Source organism: Diabrotica undecimpunctata, chromosome 6, assembly GCF_040954645.1.
Source record: "Diabrotica undecimpunctata isolate CICGRU chromosome 6, icDiaUnde3, whole genome shotgun sequence".
NCBI classification, from domain to species: Eukaryota; Metazoa; Arthropoda; class Insecta; order Coleoptera; family Chrysomelidae; genus Diabrotica; species Diabrotica undecimpunctata.
In genome coordinates, this window is record NC_092808.1 from 46968901 (window position 1) to 46989238 (window position 20338).

The 20338-nt window shown below is 36.0% G+C and overlaps 1 protein-coding gene across 1 annotated transcript in view; it reads left to right on the forward strand.

The window, feature by feature from the left end:
* LOC140444330 (protein turtle homolog B-like) overlaps positions 1-20338 on the forward strand; it is a 984236-nt gene that overhangs the window by 478732 nt on the left and 485166 nt on the right. The window lies entirely within an intron of this gene.

Below are 20338 nucleotides of genomic sequence, written 5' to 3' on the forward strand. Positions count from 1 at the left end.
TGAAAATTGGATCATAAACAAGAAAACCAGCAGTAAGATAGTAGCAACAGAGATGGAATGCCTGCGAAGATGCTGCAGAGTAACAAGAATGGATAGGAGAAGTAATGACGAAATAAAGCAAAGAACATCAATAGAAACAGACATACTAACATATATAGAACAAAAAAGACTAAAGTGGTATGGACATGTAAGAAGAACTAGCGACAGCAGATGGATAAAGAAAATAACCGAATGGAGCCCCATAGGAAGGAGGAAAAGAGGACGACCCCGAAAATCCTGGAGGAACGAAGTAGACGACGCCATGAGTAAGAGAGGACTGAACGATGGAGAATGGAACAACACAGAGAGATGGAAACGGTTGAGCGAGGGAAGGCAGTGAATACTGTAGAATCCCTAAATATATATATATAGATATCCAATCAATGTTGCGCATAAATATAATTTGACGCAAAGTGTCTCGATCGTGAGTGTACTTTCACAATGTCAACTGATAAAACGATAATTGTCATTCCAGGTTAGTATTTTCAGATATTTTACAGTGAAAATTTAATATTGTATTTATTGTCATAACAGTATTTTAAATATGCCGAGATATACCGAGAAAGAACAAAGACTAATATTAAAATTATCAAATTATTCTCAATTATAGAAAGAGGCTGGGAGAACTTTATTACCAGTTTCTGCCGTTCATTAACCAACAACTATGAACATGTTATTAGAACTCTTGTTTAGTATCAAAAAAGTAGCTTAGTTTGTATCAAAATATAGTTTGCCATAACCTACTGAAATATCACTAGCGTCTTTAAATTTTATTTTTGTTCATTTTAGGCCAACATGTTACCCTTCATTTCATGCGAAAAATACCAAATTCAAGTTGGACTAAACACTCTTTAGTAGAATAGTTAAAAGGGAGATATATACGTGTTTCAACAACCATGATGAAACTTGAATTATTGGAGATGGTAAATCTTAGCTAATTAAGCACTTTCCTTGGAATGTATAGAATAGGAAAATGTAAATTAAAAAACAATCTGAATTGTTAAAGTTATTTAAAAAAAATAAGCTTTTGACATTTAACCGATTACGATTCTGCAACTGTCAGATTTAACTAAAATGTCAAGCAATTATTCTCGACATTCTAAAAATCCTATATGACTTCAAAATTAGTGACGCACTGAAAGAAGGGTTTGGGATAGATTGTACCTATTCTTCTCAGAACTTTATTGTTCGTAACTCTATCTACCCAGGAAACCCTCATAATTCTTCTATAGGTCCACATTTCAAAGGCGTTAAGTCGTCTCATTGTGTCTAGATTTAACGTCCATGATTCCACTCCACAGTTAGTACACTCTATACGTAACATTTTGTTAGGCGTACTTTAAGAGCTAATGTTAAATCTTTGTTACATAGGACCTTTTTCTTTTTCATAAAATTAGAACGTGCTTTTTCGATCCTGACTTTGATTTCTGCAGTGTAATCATTATTTTCTGTTATAAGTGTTCCTAGGTAAGTGTACTTTTTTACTCTTTCGATCTGCTGGCCTTCTACTGTCAAGATTTCGTTAGTATTATGGTTGTTTTTACAAATTTTCATAAACTTCGTCTTTTTGTACTTCATCTTTTGGGCTACGAAATTAAATTAACGCAAAACAAATTGGAAATCTGAGCTACAAATGTCTTTGTCCAGTTAAAAAGAAAAGCTTTGAATCAGTATTTTCTACCAGTCCTCATATATGAAGTAAACGTAAACTCTCACACAAATATAGTAGAAAAATTGAGAAGAAGACAACGTAAAATTGAGAGATGAATGCCTGGAATAACCTTGAGAAATATACTAATGAATGAGGAAGTTGGTAGACGAATTGGAGTGGAAGACATTATAGACATATTACAAGGCAAAAGTGGAAATCGGAGGAACATGTAAGAACGATAGATGGCAGGAGTATAAAAAATTGCTTGAATGAAGAACACGGGCAGAAGAGCGAAGCCGGGGAAGACAAACGACCTCAAAAGAATTGCAACCAATTGGATACCAGTGGCGAACAGAAATAGATGGAAATATCTAGAGGTAGACTATGTTCAACAATGGACACATCAGGGCTGATTGATGATGATACGCATGCGATGATGGTTCTACTGGTGATCAGCTTATTACCTATTTTAGAAGACCAGTATATCTTTTGTTGTTATTGCTTTTACTATCAATTTTTCCGTGCAACGACTTCTTCTTCTTTTAATGATGCTACAACCTTTTGTGTGTCTTGGCCTGCTTAACAAGGTTCTTCCATTCTGCCCTGTCAGATACTTTCCTTCGCCAGTGTTTGATGTTCGTAGTTTTAAGATCTTCCTCTACACCATCTATCCACTTTTTACGGGGCCTTCCTCTTGTAGTACTATTACCTTGGGGTTTCCATCTCTGGGAAATTTTTACAGATTGGTTATCTGGCATTCTTTCTAAGTGGCCAAGCCAGTTCAGTCTTTGTGATTTTACAAATCTAACGATATCTACGCTTTGCAATAATTCTTTTAGTTCATAGTTTATTTTTAGATGTTGTTAGTTTTTGGTGTTTATTAAAACTCAGACTTTTGTACTGTGTATATCTATATCTTGTATTAATACCACCTTTTATATCTAATGTTCTGCTATGCATGATATTCAAAGTCAATTTTATAAGTTGAACTAACTTTTTTGGTGTTTCTAACATAGATAATTGTTTTAACATTTTTTAGCTATTTACTTTATCATACGCCTTTTTGAAATCAATATTTAAGTTGAATATTGGTATGGTTTATTCAGCACTGCATTACGAATCGCAATTTATGACATGCAGTCTTCACTCTGATTAGTATTTACCCATTTGGTTGATCTGTATATATGGTACATACAATTAGAAATATAAATAATGTTGAAATTCTGATTTACGCCATTTTTATAAATATTTAATTTTAGTTCACTTTTTGGTAGCTCATAGCCACAAATACTCTATTGACATTTGGATTGCAATTTTCTTCACAAATAACTTATCCTCGAAAGATATGCCAAATACGGCGGACAAAATCTTTCCTATTTGTCTTTCATGATAATTTAATTTTCTAACAATCTGGAAAATACACATTCCGAATAGATATAATCTAAGGCAAAGTTGTAAGATACGAAATTAAAAAATAATATGAATTTGTAAGGCAAGCCAAATATTTTTAACTTAAGAATAGCTTTATTACACTAAAGGCTGTTATGACTTTCTTATTAACGCCTCTCGATAATAAATATTTTTATTTAATATAAATTTTAATTAAGTATTTTTCTTTTGAATATATAGACGTATAGACACGAAATATTGTATGTGGGGCGGGTGGTGAAACTAATGAAAACTGCAAAACGAAGAAGATTTTAAGCTGCTCCCTGCAGCAGTAAATGATAAGGAATATTCATAGTACTCCTATGAAAATTCAAAAAAAATGGACTAAAGTAATGGTTAGTAGATAACATCATTCTTTAATTCCAAATAATATTGTCCAAATGAAGACAACAACAGATTTTATAAATAAGGACAACGATAGCTCAGCAGAAATCAAAATAAGAATAGAAAAAGCCAGATCCATATTCACTAAAATGAAAAAAGTGTTCTGCGGAAGAGATTTGAGCCTTGAAATAAACTTCGCCTGATGAGATGTTACGTACTTTCTGTGCTGTTCTATGGAATGGAGTCATGGACGTTGAAAAAGATTGATACCAAAAAATTAGAGGCATTTGAACTGTGAATGTATCGCAGAATCCTGAGAATATCATGGACCGAGAGAGTTACAAATGTCGAGGTCTTGAGAAGAATGAATAAAGAAAAGGAAGTCATATTTACGATCAAAAAACCAAAACTGCAATACTTGGGACACATTACAAGAGGCGAAAGATATGAACTGCTTCGAATAATTATGCAAGGGAAAATAGCAGGAAAAAGGTCCATAGGAAGAAGACGAAACTCCTGGCTAAAGAATCTACGGGAATGGTATAGCTGTAGCAGCAACGAATTGTTTCGGTCATCAGTTTCGAAAATACGTATAGCCCTGATGATCGCCAACCTTCGGAACGAAGATGGCACTTGAAGAAGAAGATTGTCCAAGAAGCGAGTACACAAAGCTACATGGATACTACACCCAAACTGAAATATTAAATAAACTGAAATAAAGAACTTTTTATTATTATTTTCTTTTAAATTCCTTTAAAATATTCTAAATATCTGACGTATTAGGAGTTAGAGTTTAGATTTTCTACCATTAAGAAGGCTTCAATGCAATAAATGCCAAGCCAAGCTTTGACCATATCCAAAAATACTGCCCAAAGCAACCACGATTTGTTAAATTATTGCTAAATTATTTCTGGTACAGTCATTATTTCGTTTATCAATTTTCCTTGTTACAACAAAATCTACATTTATGTAAACTGATATAAATTTTAACCACTGATTCCCATGATTTCTATGAGAAAACCGTTTATGCAATTAGTGTCTTCAGTAAGAAAAGTAACAGAATTGCAAATGTACCGAGCTCTTTGACAATTCTATTGCAAAGCTTTCCAAAAAGTCTGTTGTATTCAGTATCATCGCAGACTTACAACACTGCCATATTCAGAACACTATGAATGAGTAGCTCTCCTTTAACCGATCAATCCAGACAAAATCTTCAATAGCTGTAGCATAAAATGGTTCAACTTCTATGTAGATTTATATAGTTGTTTGAACATAATGTTTTAATAATATTGTAAGGAAATTACAGTATCCCCCTTTATAATCGAACTTTTAATTAACTTACCTTTCATTGTTACTCTAAAAAGGAAACAATCCTATTTTTTCTTTCTTGTAATAAACTCATTAAAATGGAATAGCCGTAGGTGTTGGCGCAAATTAGTTTTCTGCAAATCATTGTATTACAATGCAGATATGTATATTTTACTTTTTAAACATTTGCGTGTATTGCAGTAGAATACATGCGGCGTATCTACGAAAATAATCGCGAATCGTAAAACTAACAACTAATCTAGACAGGTAATTTATAATTTTCCATAATCAGATCAGATATATAAAATCCACATGAAGTTACTGCTTATATGTAATAATTAGTTGGTTTAATTACATATTTTGTACTATTTTTTTTTATTTGGAAAATACAGCCGCATCAACCATAATGGTTATTATTTTATTATTATAAATCTATAGATTTTAAAAAATTTTACAATATTATTCGCTGAAAAATTATCGTCGGGGCCCGATAGATTTTTCATTCTGTTGGGTATGTTAAATGTGACACGACAATAAGCAAAAAGAGAGCATACAATTAAAAAAATGGTTAAAGGTAACTTGTACATTACATGCTTAACATATAAATAGGTATATCACTTTTAAAATAAATATGAATAAATGTCTCGTGTATCTTATTCGTATTCAAGTCATCACCAACTGATATCTACTGTTCCTAGTTAAGGGTTCCCAAGATCTAACGTTATTTTTAATTTGCTTGAGTGTTCTAAACTCGTTTCTTAATAAAAGCTTTTATATCACCCGTTGTATTTCGATACTTGGCTTTTTCTATTATCGGCACATACAGGAATTTCACTGGTACGCTCTTTCGTTGCCTTCATGTCAATATGGGATACTTCATATAAATCTGATACTTCTAGAATTTTCTTGATCATGCATGACTTCGAGTTTTCTAAGTTTTCTATTTTATATGCGAGATAGCTTTGAGCACTGTACATACCTCAGCGGAGAAAATCGTAAAGTAGGTTGAGAGACGAAATTGATTGTAACGAATACAGCGCCTATTCCTATATTACACTTGTATGCATTTGTAAAGATTTTATAACAATGCTTGTAATGCTGACAAAATTAAATCCAGATTATGCTTGATCTCTGCATGACTATTAATATGATTGTCGTTGGGTTGGGCCAGTATTTACATTTGGAGTATTAATTATTCAAGGTGAGGGGGTTTTTAATATTGATTAGAAAAGGATTTGGAAATTCTATGTCAAGACTCCTCAGGCAATACCGCACTAGTTCGTGTTAAAGTTTGTATTTGATTCTATTAGTAAAGAGATTTATATATTTATTTAAGGTTTCTTTAAACTTGAAGCTAGTGACGTTTCCTGTGGTAGTGTTAGTGAAATTCGCCGGGTATATAATGAAGGCTCCCCATTTTCACAATATAAACTTTCTACAGATGATATTTGGACTGCTTCAAGAGATAGTGTGAGTGCTGTGTTGTATATAGAGTTTAGCTGTTTTAACAATAAAAAGGATGCAAAGGCTTAAGCAATTGATCCATAATCAATGTTCGATGTTATTAAAGTTCTATAGATGGTTAGCAGTATCTACTTCATCTATCTATCTCGTACTTGACAATACTCATTGCCCAATACTTTTTTTCCAAGTATGCTGTTTATCAAACCAGTTACCTAAGAATTTTATACATGATCTGAAAAATTTGAGATTGTGATTATTTGTAAAGTTCTTTTTAGAGAACACCATACCTACGGTTTTTGTAACCAAGAATTTAAAACTTGCAATGCAAGACGAATCTTCGAGTTTTTTGTTAAACTTTTTAAAACTGTTGAAGTTAAATTAATATCTTTGCCATTTACATAAACAACCAAATTATCTGTATATAAACGTACTTTTAAAGATTTTTGAGGTTTTTAATTATGGTGATTAAGAAGAAAATATGGCTAATAGTTGATTCTTGGGCATCCCATTTTCTTCCTCCTATTTTTCGGAATAGTAGTTGTTAACTCTTACATAAACAGATGTATTTTATATAAAGTTCTTAATAAATTAAAAGCAATTTTCACGAATATACCTTTATTAAAATGTTCTTCAACATGTATTGAATTCTTTTTTAAGTCAAAAAATACTGCGATATAATGTTTTGTTGCCAGGAATTCGTGAATATCACTGTTCAGGTCTAACATTTTGTCTATCGTGAATCTGTTTTGTTGAAAATCATTTTGTTTGTTTATAAGTAAATTTGAATTTTCTAGATGCCAAATCAGCCATGACTTGACCATTTTTTCTAATAGCTTACAAATTTCACAAGTTAGGTGTATTGGTCTACAGGAGTCAGGGAAATATGAGAATGATTTTGACTAAACAGATGGGCAATGCTGTCGTTGCCAGATGAAGTTTGAAGCATTTAATATTTAGCAAATGGGGGAGGCGTTTTAAGAAATCAGTTAAAATATCGTCAGGTCCAGGACTTGTTTCTTTTAGATCGTTAAGTAAGTTTAATTAAGATCGTTTCATTCTTGTAACGTTAGAGAAGCATTTAATGGAAAGTTGTAGATTCCAAGACAGAGGTTATTCCTTTCGGCCTCTAGTTTGTTTTGAGAAACACGGGGTCGAAATTTGCATTGAAAGACATTTCTCTGTAGTTTTTAGCTATTGTGTTAATGCGGATATGTGACAAGTTGATTAGCTATTTTAAGACTAGATATTGAGGGTGACTCCTTTATGCCAGACATTTTACGTATTTTCTTCCATACTTCTCTTACAGGAGTGGAACTATTAATGCTGGAGACACTGGACCCAACTAGATTTTTGTTTGATTTATTAAACGTTGAGCTCTAGCCTTAATTTTTTTCTAGTTAATTTAGTTTTTGAGCTTATTATGCTTTTTAACTCTAATAGAAGCTATTATGATTGTACGTACGGCTTCGTTAAACTCCAAATTCCACCAAGGCATAGGGACATGATTTTTGATGGGCTTTTTTGCCGATGAAGAGCTTCTCTCTCTGCAAGATGACACTATTAAAAGCACCTAAAGAATCATTTATATTGTCGTTCATTTCAAGATTTTCCAAAGAGTTATCTATATATTTTTTAAAATCGATCCACTTAGCATAATTGATAGTCCATTTGGAAAAAAAATATGAGTCAATGCTGACCTGAGGGATTTCCAATGATAATAGGATGATGGTCGCTACCATAAGTATACGCGAGAACAGTCCAAGAGAGACGTGGAACTAGACCTTCTTTTTCTTCCTCCTTATAAGAAATTCTGCTTGTTCATCGGCGGATTAATACCTCTATGGAAGGTTGTCACTCCATCTTTTGAGCGGTCGTCCGATACTTCTTCTGCCGATTGGTGACTTATCTCTTGCTATTTTAACGACACGGGTCTCCTCCATTCTGCTTATGTGGTTATTCCATTTGAACCCCATGAACTGTAGTCTCAAGTATCTTTTTATAGGTTTTTTTAGTTATTTCATTTAAAATCCGAATTCTTCATATCGTAAGGGGTACGAAGGATACTGTTAATTTCAGGACGACAAAGGTCGAACCGATGCGAGGGAAATCCAGTTTGCCTTTACCGTTTCGCCGTCGTCTACTCAAGAAAACTTTTAGATTTTTCGAGTCTAACGGTACTGAGTATATAACAGGACATTTTATTTGGAAGAAGGGAGTTAATAAAGAAGATTCGCGCTCGCTATATTTATTGGTACGCTCGCCTTTTAATAAATTATGTATATTTAGTGATAAATAAATTAATATCAGTTATTGTGCTTTTTAATAAATTTAGATAAGAACCTTTTGATAAAGACATTATAAATTAAAGACATAACAATTAATAAATTCACAACAAATGGTGTTAGAAGTTGAACCGAACATAAATTAGACTTATAATAATAATACAAGTAAATATAAAATAAATTGTGAAAATGACGACGATTTATGAGCTGACAGTGACTAATTTAAGAAGACATCTCGAAGACAGAGAATTAGCTTCTACCGGAAAAAAGGCTGAGTTAGTCCAACGACTAAAGAACGCTTTGCTAGAAGAAGGACTAGATCCAGAGACTTATATATTTGAAGATGCTGTTATCTCGTCGAGTTCGAAATTAGAGAACAAAGTTTCTGACGATATTTCGAAAGTTTCTTCTGATGTAGCCAAAGCTTCTGGTGATGTAGCCAAAGTTTCTGGTGATGTAGCCAAAGTTTCTGGTGACATCGCATCATTAGAGAACAAAGTTTCTGGCGATATTTCGAAAGTTTCCGGCGACATCGCCTCATTAGAAAACAAAGTTTCTAACGTGATTTCTTCGCTGGAAAGCAAAGTCTCTGCTAACATCTCTTCGGAAATCTCTAAAGTCACTTCTGAGATGTCTGCCCTGGACGATAGAATATCTTCGTTAAAAAACCAAGTTGCTGCCGATATGTTGGCCTTCGAAGAAAAGATATGGAAAGAGATGGAAAAGAAGCTGGAGGAAACAGGGACGGTAGAAAGAGGAAACAATCCAATTACAGTAGAGACAAAAGAAGACGAGACTAAATGTAAGTTGGAAATACGGCCGAAATTTGAAGGAAGTGGAGGTTCTGTCCATGTGAAAGTCCCAACTTTCGACGGAAAATCGTCATGGAATAACTACATGAAACAGTTCAAATCAGCTGCAAGAGCGAATGGATGGTCTGAAAAAGAAAAGGCTGTAAACCTGACTATCGCTCTTCGAGGAGATGCCTTAGATGTGCTTCAGACCATAGCCGTAGAGGAGACCGATGATTTCGAACAACTGAAGAAGAGGTTAAATATGCGATATGGCCACGAACATTTGGAGCATGCATATCAGTCGCAGCTTAAAAATCGTAGACAGAAGAAAGATGAGGCTCTTCAAGAATATGAGGTAGATATTGCCAGATTAGTACGATATGCTTATCCAACAGCTCCCGAAGACATGATGGAAAAATTGGCCGTTCAAACGTTTATTGATGGTCTTCGTGATAATGAAATGCAGAGAACACTACGATTAGCTCGTCACAAGACGCTGGTTGATGTCTTATCCGCCGCCCTCGAATACGAGTCAGCTACGCAGGCCTCTGGCGGGTACAGTAAAGTTAGGACTGTAAAAGAGGAAGGAGATGAAGATAAACTTGACCAGCTCGTTAATATGATGAAAAGCATGACATATAAGAAAACGAAGACCATCAGATGCTGGAATTGTGGCGAAATAGGACACGTACGAAGCTCCTGTAAACACCCTAGGTACGACGCAAATCAAGAAACTCACCATCAGGAAAACTAGAACGGGTCAGCCTTAGGGGGGCAGCTTCGACCCAGAACTTTTCCAAAGACCCTCTCATACTAATAGCTTCTTTGAAATGTCGTGAAGATAGTGTATATGTAGATGGAGACATAAATGGTAAAAAGCATACGTTGTTGGTGGATACCGGAGCGACCAGAACCATTATACGCCCGACAGTTATAAACAGCCGAAAGAAACTGTTACCAACGAGGTTGCGACTTCGGACCGCTACAGGTGAAAATGCCAACATTCATGGAGAAATCCAGGTACAATTGGGAATTGGAGCAGAAAAGTTTGTCCATACTGTTATAGTTGCTGACATCGAAGAGGATGTTATATTAGGAATAAACGTAATGAATATGCATGGATTCCAATTTTATTTTAAGAATAAGGTAATCAAAGTTGGCAACGAGGAAGTATTTCTCCATCCACATAATGACAACACTGTGCAAGCAGCCATTAAAGAAGATACAGTCGTGCCTACGAGAAGCGAAACGATCATAGTAGCGCGGCTACAGGGAATTGTGGACGAAGGGAGACCTGTTATGATGGAGCCTTGGAACCACGACGATGAGGTTGGCCGTGGAATCATAATTGGAAAGGAATTGGTGACTTCGGCTAAAGAAATTCCTGTGAGACTTATCAATGTCAACGACTACCCAGTGACCATCAAGAAAGAGACAAAGGTAGGAACTTGTGTACCTGTGACATCCATAATCCGTCAGGCGACAACATCTGATAATTCCAACGACAAATTCGACCAAATGGTTGCAGTTGCAGGACAGTCTCTAAATCAGATGGAGAAAAGGAAATTAAGGGAATTTCTTCGGCAGTATCGTGATATTTTCGTACCGAAAGGAGAAAAGACGGGAAGAACTACCGTTGTTAAGCATAAAATTGATACTGGTAATGCTAAGCCAATTCGTCAAACAGCTCGACGATTACCACAGGCGAAAAGAGAGGAAGCTGAAACGATTGTTCAGGAAATGAAGAAAGACGGGGTGATAGAACCTTCTACGAGCCCATGGGTCTCTCCGGTGGTCCTGGTTAAGAAGAAAGACGGAACGACGAGGTTCTGTGTGGATTACCGTTTGCTGAACAACGTTACCAAGAAGGATAGTTATCCTCTGCCTCGGATCGATGACACATTGGACACATTGGCTGGAAGTAAATTGTTTTCTACTTTGGATTTGAAGTCTGGATACTGGCAGGTAGAAATGGACCCAGTAGATAAAGAAAAGACAGCCTTCACAACAGGATCCGGATTGTGGCAATTCAACGTTATGCCATTTGGACTCTGTAATGCTCCTGCGACATTTGAGAGGCTTATGGAAAATGTGTTGAGAGGGTTATCTTGGAAAACATGCCTGGTTTATTTAGATGACATAATCGTCTTGGGGGAGATATTCGAAGATCATTTGAGGAATTTAGAAAACGTTTTTAATCGACTTAAAGCTGCCCAATTGATGCTAAACCCCAAGAAGTGCCAGCTATTTCAAGGTAAAGTAAATTATCTGGGTCATATAGTCAGTAAAGAAGGAGTGGCCGTGGATAAGGGAAAAATTGATTCCATTAAGGAATGGCCAAAACCAACTGACAAACATCAAGTGAGAAGTTTTCTTGGACTATCTACTTACTACCGGAGGTTTATTAAGAAGTTTGCAGATATCGCTAAGCCATTAACGCGACTTACGGAGGAAGCAAGAGATTACCGCTGGGATACAGACTGCCAAAATGCCTTTGAGACCTTGAAAAAGCATTTAATAACAGCACCAATTTTAGGGTATCCACTGCCAGAAGGAGAGTTCATCTTAGATACAGATGCAAGTAATGTGGGAATTGGAGGAGTGCTGTCTCAGATTCAAGGAGGACAGGAACGAGTCCTCGGATATTTTAGTAAAGTTCTTTCAAAACCTGAACGGAATTATTGCGTCACGAGAAGAGAACTTCTGGCAGTAGTGAAATCAGTAGAGCACTTCTATCAATACCTCTATGGCAGAAAGTTTCTAATCCGAACCGACCATGCCGCCCTTAAGTGGTTGATGCAGTTTAAGAATCCAGAGGGTCAGATAGCCAGGTGGATCGAACGACTCCAAGAATACGATTTTAAGATTGAGCACCGGGCCGGAGTTAGCCACAGAAACGCTGATTCTCTTTCCAGAAGGCCATGCTCAGCAGAGTGTTCCCACTGCAACAAAACGGAATCCAAGGAAGCAGCAGTGCTAAGAACGTCGATTGTCAACGACGACTGGACGCCTACTAAGATCAGGGAAGAACAAGAGAGAGATCCAGTTATACAGAAAATCCGAAAATGGAAAGAGGAAAACCGTCGACCACCTTGGCAGGAAATATCAAACCTATGCTCAGTAGTTAAGACGTATTGGGCCCAGTGGGACTCATTTATCATCGAAGATGGCTTGCTTAAACGAGTCCTGGAAAATGATGACGGTTCAGAGAAGAGAAGACAGTTGGTGATCCCAAAGAGCAGAATAGCCGAAGTACTTCGTCAGTTACACGACAGTCGATCGGGAGGGCATTTTGGTGTAAGGAAAACCCTTCAGCGAATTCGGGAACGGTTTTATTGGATGAACAGTTCCGACGACGTAAAAGACTGGTGTAAGAAATGTACTATTTGTGCTACGAGTAACGGGCCTCACCGAAAAAGGAGAGCTCCTATGAGACAATATAATGTTGGAAGCCCGTTTGAAAGAATAGCTTTGGACATTGCTGGGCCATTTTCAGAAAGTGAAAATGGGGGCAAGTACATGTTGGTAGTAATGGATTACTTCACTAAGTGGGTCGAGATTTACGCACTTCCAGACCAGAAGGCCGCCACCGTTGCAGATAAGTTGATCCAAGAATATATCAGCCGATTTGGAGTGCCTTTGGAGATCCATAGTGACCAAGGCAGGAACTTCGAAAGTGATCTATTCCAAGGAATATGTGATAGACTAGGCATGAAGAAAACAAGAACTACCGCGTATCATCCGCAATCGGATGGTATGGTAGAACGAATGAATAGGACAGTTGGCAAGATGGTGTCCGATCATCAGCGAGACTGGGACCAATACCTTCCGTTCTTCACAATGGCCTACAGATCTGCTGTTAACGAATCAACAGGCCAGACACCAGCCAAAGTCCTATTCGGACGCGAAATGCGACTACCTTGTGATCTCAAGTTTGGATGTCGACCTGGAGAAGATGTAGCAGGTGAAGATTATGTGATCGAATTACGAAGAAGAATGGACGATGTACATGAGTTAGTCCGTTCCCACCTTCAGATCGCTAGCGACCGAATGAAGAAACGGTACGATACACAAGCCGAAAAAGGTTGCTTTAAGAAGAACCACAAAGTATGGCTGTATAATCCCAAGAAGCGAAAAGGTTGTTCTCCCAAATTGCAGCAGTTTTGGGAAGGTCCATACCTCATTATGGAGAAGATCAACGATGTCATCTACCGAATAAGCAAGATTCCGAAGGGAAAGCCGATGATAGTACACCATAACCGGCTGGCGTCTTTCGAAGGTGACCACGACGTAGATGAAGAAGTGGAAGTAAACCACGTCCAAGACGTGTCTGACCTCACGTTTGAGGAATTCATGGGTGCCTATGGAGGTACCGGTAAAGCAAGACATGGTGTTACCACTGAAGAAAAGCAAGATCTACTCGCGCTCCCCGATGACTACTCGCTGGCCCTTACCATCCCGGCCAGTATCAAAGACGCACCAGGGTTGGCATCCGTCTTTCGAAGGAAGTTTGGTCAAGTTGCAGAACTTCAATGCCAGGTGCCAGCTTCCGGTAAAACCTTGAAACTCCAAGATGCATCACGTTACCTTTTCTACCTGGTAACAAAAGACACTGCCCGTGACCAACCTACCTACCGAGATGTATGGGAAGCCTTACTTCAATTGAGAGAGCACGTACTAGAGTCCGACGTGCAAAAGTTAGCCATGCCAAAGTTGGAGTGCCGCCAATTAGATTGGAGGGTTATCCGAAATATGGTGGAGGAGATCTTCAAAGACACCGAAGTCCAGGTGTTAGTCTGTTGCAATCCGCATAGTTACTGGTGCGGAGAGAAAACCGTCCCTTGTCATTTTTATACAACTGGAAGTTGTAAAAGAGGGTCCAGTTGCCGATACCAGCATACAGTTCCGGTTCCAGTCCCGACAAGGTTCCAGGAGGAACCATCTTTTAAGAGGGGGGCAATGTTACGATAAATATCCTGGCCTAAAAATAACTGTAAAATATATGATGACTAATTCTAATATGTTTTAGATCCCTTCTACGAGAGCCTTCTATTTTACCTGAACGACCTTCCAGAAAAAAAGGTCGAACCGATGCGAGGGAAATCCAGTTTGCCTTTACCGTTTCGCCGTCGTCTACTCAAGAAGGTTTTAGATTTTTCGAGTCTAACGGTACTGAGTATATAACAGGACATTTTATTTGGAAGAAGGGAGTTAATAAAGAAGATTCGCGCTCGCGATATTTATTGTTACGCTCGCCTTTTAATAAATTATGTATATTTAGTGATAAATAAATTAATATCAGTTATTGTACTTTTTAATAAATTTAGATAAGAACCTTTTGATAAAGACATTATAAATTAAAGACATAACAATTAATAAATTCACAACACATTCTTTTTTTCTATTTTATGACCATTCATTTATACACTATACGCTACATTTTCTTCTAATGTCTTCACTTCTCTTTCGATCTCTCAGCGTATTTTCTGTAATTCTTCTCAGTACTCTCATCTCTGCCGTTTCTAATAGCCTTTGCGTTGTGGCTGTGTCAGGTCTTGTTTCTGAGACGTATGTCATTATTGGTCTTAAACTGGCTTTATAAATTCTTGACTTCATCTCAGGGTCAATGTGTCTGTTTCGCCATATACTGTTATTAAGGCATCTTGCCAGTCCATTTGCTTTTTGTACTTGATCTCTCACTTCTTTGTCCAGGTCTCCATAGCTAGACAGTGTAATTCCTAGGTATTTTATTTCCATTACTTGTTCAATACTGTGCCATCAATTTCTATTTTACATCTGATTGGTCCTTTGCTGACTACTACTGTTTTAGTTTTCTGAGATGAGATTGTCATATTAAATTCTGTTGCTCGTATGTTAAATCTGTGGACCAGTCTTTTCAGACTATCTTCATCTTGGGCTATCAATATTTCGTCGTCTGCGTAACAGAGTATTTTTATTTCTTTGTTTGCCATTCTGTATCCTCTTTCTTTGTTAACGCTTTTGATGATTTCATCCATGATCAAATTGAAGAGCATAGGCCAATGAATCTCCTTGTCTTATTCCGCTGCCTATTTCTATAGGTTCTGTAAGTTGTCCTGTTGTTCATCTGCTAAATTTATCCTCTAATTTATTAGCACTTGTAAAATTTTAGTTGGAAGTCTTAGCGTAGTATTTAGCAAGTTTATACCTAGCTTGACCTTGATTGTACAAACTTAAATCTATCACGGCGGATTCTCCAGTGAAGCTGTTAAATCTTGTAGGTAACGCGTCTTTTAGAAAATTTAATTAAAGATCCTGCATTGCCTTTTCTAAAAGATTTCATCTGTGATCAGTACGCTTAGAACCTTAAATAAAAAGATGACTATTAAAATCACCTACCATGATTTGAGGAGACGGTATCTGTTCGATAATATTTTTCGAATTTTCATACGTAGCTAAGGCACTAAATAAAAGGCAAACGTTACATATAGAAATTAGAACGGGTGCGGTAATCTTTATAACTATAGATTCAATGTTACTGATGACAGAAAGACAATTTTTAGCCACAGACTTTTTGACACTTGTCATAACTTTACCTGAAGAGTAGTTATTGTCATATACTCTGTCTTTTATAAAAATGTTAAAATGTTTGGAATTATAGTTTTTTTTTTAGTTTAAATTTGTTTCTTAATAGAGATAGATTATTTAGAAATAAGTTTTTGTAAGGTTGGTAGTCGTTGGAAAAATCCATCTATATTCCATTGCAATAGTTTAGTGAATATTGTTGTAAATGGAAATATAAATTTACGGATTCAGAGATGTTAACCAAGTGTAGGACGATTTTTTTTCTTAAAGAGATGATATAACGTTTGGTTGATCTGCCTTTTAATTGTAGATGGACTTTACTTAGCATATGGACTAATCCCAGTAGGTAAAAAGTAAAAGGACATGTACAACAAATGCCCAATCACAGAATCCCAAAGAAAATATTACCATGGAATTCAAAAGAAAGAAGAAAACGAGAAACCACAAAAGGTTACAGAAAAGGTGTTGCTAAAGAGATAATAGAGAGTGGTCTGGAAGATTAGGTGTGGAAAACAGGAAGGAATGGAGATTAGAAATCGCAAGACGTTGTCGTAGGTTTAAATGCGATATGTATATATACATACTTCAATAAAATGTGCTAATTTTATAATTTTTGTCATTAAAATTTTTACTTTTCCTTAATTTTCGTTATATAATTCGGCAATTAAAATTTTTCAAAAGTACATTTATGTCTAATTTTAATAAGAGTATTTTGATATTGATAGTCATTTTTAGTTGGCGGTATTATTGAAATGAACTTTATATAATAAATTCTAGAACTAAAATTTTAAAGCTTCGAAAGGAATAATACACTATACGTAACGAACATAAAATTTCTTGTTTACGTTTTGAGCTTTAGATCGAAAGCCGTTTTCAAAATACAACTGCTTGTTTTCCTGACAATATTGTTATTGATACTCGAAAGCTAATAAAGATTATACTTTCTAAATTGGTCTGGTATTATTCTTAAGGAGGGTTGTAAAACTCAGCTGCCAGAGATAAAGTAAAATTTTACCTCAATGTTTGAACTGCATGTTTTTAGTGATTAAAGACATGTCAACGTTTGTCGGTAGAGACTAACGAGATAAGGGTTTTTTTGGTAGATTACTTTACTTATGATAGAGGCATACAACCAAATAGAACGAGCTGCACAAAATAGTGGTCTTAAAATCGATCACACCAAAACAAAATATATGCAGGTAAGTAAAAACGTAGACATAAGGCAGCCACAAAATATAACAATAGGAGAATACAACATAGAGGGGGTAAAAACTTTATATACTTGGGATCCCTAGTCACGTCTGAGAATAACGTTACGGAGGAAGTGAAGAGGCGAATATTTATTGCAAATAAATGTTACCATGGCTTAATTAGGCAACTAAGATCACATAACGTCGCTAGAAAAACAAAATGCCAAATATATAAAACCCTAATAAGACCGGTACTCACATGGGGCTCAGAAACTTAGACACTCACTAAAAGAGAGGAAACGTTGTTAGCCACCTTCGAAAGAAAAATCTTGCGACACATATGGCACAAAAGAAAACGGAATATGGCGAAGAAGATACAACTCTGAACTATACAAAATATACCAGGATCCGGATATTATAAAATTCATTAAAATAGGACGGTTGCGTTGGATAGGACATGTAGAAAGAATGGAAGAAGGCGAAATACCAAACAAAATATTCGAAGACCGAAGCTGAGATACTTAGAACAAATAGAAAATGATATAACAACCTTAAAAATAAATAACTGGAGAAAAAAAGCACGAAAAAGATCAGAATGGAGAAGAATCCTGGAACAGGCCTAGAAAAAAAGGGTTGTCGAGCCAGTGATGATGATGACTTTATTTATGAATTAGTATTTCTAAGACTGTTATAGTCATTTAATATACATTTTTAAACATGTACGGACTTTTATAAAACTCTTCTCCTTCTTGTTTTCTATGAGAATATATTCCTGTTAATCATTTGGGTCATTCCTCGGTTTCGGATTTTTAGATTTAATATATGAACTGGCCAAAAAACTTAAAAATGATTAATCACCAGAAACTGAATCAATTTGCAGTGAGCTCCACAAGAATGGTGGCAACGCCCTACTACAGACACTGCATAAACATTTACTTCTTGACTGGCAAAATGAGACAATGCCATGTGAATAGTCTCAAGGTGTGATATGCCTGTTGCATAAAAAAGCGAAAAAGCTCCAGTACGACAAGTACCGAGGTATAACCTTGTTAACAACTAATTACAAAATACTAGCAAATATTATTTAACAAAAGTTGCAGGTTTACACAGTGGGCATAATTGAAAAATACCAAGCTAGATTCACTCCAGAAAAATCAACAACTAACCAGATTTATTTAATAGGACATATCGTTGAGAATACATTAGAATTTAACTTTAAAATACATCACCTATGCGTCGACTTCAAGACCGCATACGACAGTATCAAGAGAACAAATACTATACCAATCAATGCGTGAATTTGGTATACCAGAAAAATTTATCCGAATAACAAGAATGACAATGTCTAACTTGACATGGACATAATGGGGCTTACCAAGATAGATGTTGAGCAATATTTCCTAGAATTGGAAACGGCGGCGAAGCAGGTCGGTCTAGTCATCAACGAAGACAAAAGTAAGTACATGTTGATTCCTAAGGATCCTATAGCAAATGAAGAATGGTTAACAGCCTTTGGAAGTAATATAGGGTAACAGCCTTTGGAAGTCACAAACGTGTTGACAGCTTTGCATACCTTGGCTCGCTAGTGACTACGGCCAACAAAACAAGCAAAGAAATTAAAAGACAAATAAACCTGGAAATATCCAAAGCAGAACTAAAATTAGTATACATAAGAATAGAGACGAATCTTAGAGTAGGTCACGATAGACAGGGAATTGTCGAGCTAAAGATTTTTTTATTAATAAAACACCGCGGTATCTTTTACACTTTAATCTTATCAGAAAGATCATTGAGCAGTTCTGTTTTGTCCTAAATTAATACTTATAAATACTTAAAACTATAGTTACATTTAATAACGTTTCTGCAGAGTCTTTCTTGCTTACAGTAATTATTTACACAAGCACTCGTGTACATTAAGCCGCACTATTACTGTACTTTTGAATTAATTACTACACTAACTCGAAGGGCTTCCCCCCTTTTCAGTCTTCTTAGTAACTCTGTATTATCCAAATGTTCGAGAGCCTCGATATTCACATATTAAAGCAATCTTTGCTCATGATTGTTGGCACAATTCCTTATCATCTTCTCAACAGACTCAATCTTCAAATCTCGGTGAATGAAGCTGTTTTTAACGTATCAAGGGGCATCGACGCTGCTTCTTTAATACTCTTTTCTGAAAGCGTTGTATCTTTAAAATATTGTTCGTGCTCGAATAATTCCAGAGCTGAGCACTGTATGACCATACCGGTCTGCGTATTTGTTTATAGGTCAAAAGTTTATTGTTTATGGAGAGTTGTGGGTTTTTTTTGATAGTCAACAATATTTCAGCTTCATTTCCTCTTTTTCTAGTAACTTTTGTGTTTGACATTATTTAAGTCCTTCATATTTATAGGATTCTTCTATACACCAAAATCAAAGGCGGTTCACTTATTCAGATGCACTTTTTACAATGTTCATGCTTCCAAGCCATAAAGAGGAGTAGTTAATACGTAACACCAAAGCATCCTTAGTTCCTCTCGTTTTTTCTTTACATGGACCTTCCAACAAAGTCTTGCATCAACATGTATATCCAGCTACTTCGCAGTCCCTGCAACAGGGATCTGGTTTTCATTTAATTTTATCTTTCATTTTTTGGTCCAATCATCGGACTTTGTTCACTGCAGACTGAAGATTTCTTGCAGTTTCCTTATGACTTTTTCCCACTGCTAGAACAGCTTTATCATCCGCTAATGTTGCTATTGTTTTCTTTTTGAGTTCAAGGATATTACTAGTGTATAACAAGTAGAGAACTGGGATGAGAAAACCTCCCTGCGGCACTCCCGCCTTAATTTATTTTAACTATTTGTAAGTATACTCCTACTTTATTCTAAAGTAACTTTCAGTTAAGTACTTATTACGAATACTGCCTTGCTAGTGCTCTATTCAATTTATAGATAAGGCCTTGATTGATCTTTAGTCTCTTCATTATGGTCTTTTCATATTATTTTGAAAGTACAGGAAATGATGAAATAGGCCTATAGGATGAAACCTAATTTTTTCCTCCAAAAATATATTGAAAATGTTTCAATAAATTTTTGGAGAAAAAAATCACCATTTTCCAGAATTATTGGGTACTGGGAGACATAGATAAACAATGAGCTTTTATTGCCCGGTCATTGCAAAAAATTTAACTACGGTATATATACTGTTACGTAAAAATATGAGTACCTGTAAACCTGTAAACATGTTTTTATTCACATGTTTATGTTTTAGATTTTACGAGAGGCTTCTATT